This window comes from Alligator sinensis, unplaced genomic scaffold, assembly GCF_000455745.1.
Source record: "Alligator sinensis unplaced genomic scaffold, ASM45574v1 scaffold682_1, whole genome shotgun sequence".
In the NCBI taxonomy this organism is placed as follows: domain Eukaryota; kingdom Metazoa; phylum Chordata; order Crocodylia; family Alligatoridae; genus Alligator; species Alligator sinensis.
Window position 1 is genome coordinate 1,413,170 of NW_005842011.1, and position 2,523 is coordinate 1,415,692.

The window sequence follows — 2,523 nt, forward strand, 5'->3', positions numbered from 1 at the left end:
GGAGGGCAGGCATGGCAGGAAAGGGAACCTGGCTTGGCCCAGCAAACTTTCTTCCCTCATGTCCAGTTGTGGCTCCTGCTGCACCATGCAGTGCTGCTCAAGACTGGGGGAGCTCCCTTTAGCCCGGCGGAGGCGCTGGTGGCCCTGGAGCCCACCGCAGGGGCTTGATGCAGCTCCACAAGCCTCTGCAGTGCCTCCAAGCTAGCCCAGCTAGCAGCCACTGGCCACGTGCTGGGCCAGGCTGGGCTGTACTGGTTGACAGAGCTCAAGATCCCCGTCACTGAGCTGCAGCTGCTGGGGGTGGGCCCACCCCCATGGCCTATCCTGGCCAGACTGCGTGGCTTCATCAGCCAGGGCTGAGCAAGGCCGGTCAGGGCTGCAGGAGCGGGGCCACTCCTGGCTGCTGTGGCACTGTCACAGCTGCTCCCTACACCCCAGCTGAGCTGAGCCAGGCTGGAGAGCACTGCACAGAGCCCCCCACCACCTCCCAACCCCTTGGGGGTGCAGGAAGGAGGAGGGGAAAAAAGTACTGCTCAGCACTGGACACAGTGTCCCCACCCCACCCTGCCCCACAGGGGGTAAGTGTCCCCCTCTGGGGCCTGGCAGCCTTACAGAACCCTCCTCCCTGCCCCACAGCAGCAGGGGTGGAAGTGAAGGGGGAAGAACCCCTCCATCCCCCAGCACTGAACAGAGCCCCCCTGCCTGCCTCGCAGAGGCAGGGGAAGGGAAATGGCGGGGAGGGGAAGTGGGGGAGAGCAGGAGGTAGGGGAAAGACTGGGGGCTACAAAGCCTCATGTAGTCCCCATCCCCATCTCAGGGGAGAGGGGGAGGAGGAGCAGGATTCCCCCTCTAGTCTCACACAGAGTTGCCCCCACCCTGTGGGGAGGAGGGAGAAGAGGCCCCACCCCAGCACAGAGCAATGCCCTGGCATGGCCTCATTAAAGGTGAAGGCAGCAGGGAGAAGAGTTAATTCTTCCCTCTGTCCCTTCTACCTTTCAACTGGGGTCTGCCAGCCCTTGGGGTCACTGCCACAGCCCCCTCCCTTCTGCTCCCCAGCAGACAGGCAGACCCCAGATGCAGTGGGGGAGGAGGGGAAAGAGGGAAGAATTAACCCCCTCCCTGCCCACTTTGTCTTAACAGGGCCATGTCAGCCACTCTCTTCACAAGGGCCGGTCCCTGCTTGGGCTAGAGAGCAGAGGGGCAGGGTCAGCCTTGCAGCTGAAGCAGAGAGCCCCACCCAGCCCAGAGAGCATGCTGGGATGCTAGTGGACTCTGGTTTAACTTAAACCAGAAAGGGGTCTGGGAAAGAAAATGCATAAACCGGTTTGAGCCAAATCAGTTAAGTCTGATATTACATTCAACCTAGTTTATCTCAAACTAGTTCCGGCCATTTTGAAACTGGTTTATGTGCAATGTATGTCTATTCTGTTACAGGTTTAAACCAGTTTGTGTGTAATGTCTGTCCCTAGCCTTTGGGGCAAAGACTATTGTTTTCCCTATGCACAACCAGAGGTGTAGCCAGCCAACTCTGTGCCAGGACAGCTGTATGACCCTTCAGCATGGCTGGAAGTTGTGGAATCTCCATCCCTGCTTATGTTCAAAAGCAGGTTAGACAGACATGTGACTGGCATGGTATAACAGGATAACCTTACCCTGTTACTGGGAGAAAGCTGGAGGACTGATAGGGCTGGTGAGGGCCCTTTAAGACTAGAGTCTTTGTGGCTTAGAGACAGGGAACTGCAAGCAGAGACAATATAGGGAGTGGAGACAGGCTTTCTAGGGTCATCAGAGACCCTGCGGGAAGTATGACAAACCGAAGCAGGGAGGATTGCACAATGAGAAAACCCTGGGTGTGCAGTGTGATAGGGAAAACCAGCCAGACGAAAATGGACTTATCATTATAAGATGGCCACCCTCAGGCCAGCAAGCAGTTTAACCCTGACTGAGGAAGGGAGAAGACCTCCCAAGCACGTTGCTGCAGAGCTGGGCAGGTAAAAGGGCCCTAATATGGAAGTGGAGAACCTTCCTTTTCCTTTGCATTGCCTAAAGTTTGCCCAGGGCAGGGATGATTTGGAGTTCCATTTGATTTCAGTGTGTGGATATGCAGATGGACTGTGAAATGGTACAGACAACTGAAGCTGGAGGACAGGACGTGTCTAATAGGGGTGGTATGAAGCCATAGGGTGCCTAAGAGGCACTCTACATAGAGCCCTGCAGTGGGTAAGAGACCAGCAAAAGAGGTTGAGTGGTGCATGAATGGCCTGAACTGAGGCACAGAACCCAGGGGGCTGAGCCGCCCAAGAAGGGTGAAGTGGGACCACGGGCTCAGAGCCTAAGAAAAGTGAAAGTAGGGCCAGAGGCCCAGAGCCCAGGAAGAGCACAAGGTCTAATGGCCACAAGAGCCCCCAGGGGCTCAGAGTCCAGGAAGGGAAAGACTGGGGCCAGGGGGCCCAGAGCCTGAGAAGGGTGAGACAGGGGCTGTGGCCCAGAAATTGAGGTCCAAGGTAGTGGAACTAGGTTGGG

At 56.8% G+C, this 2,523-nt stretch overlaps 1 protein-coding gene across 2 annotated transcripts in view; it reads right to left on the minus strand.

The window, feature by feature from the left end:
- The window catches only part of MAP3K4 (mitogen-activated protein kinase kinase kinase 4), a 189,340-nt gene that overhangs the window by 179,466 nt on the left and 7,351 nt on the right, over positions 1 to 2,523 (minus strand). The window lies entirely within an intron of this gene.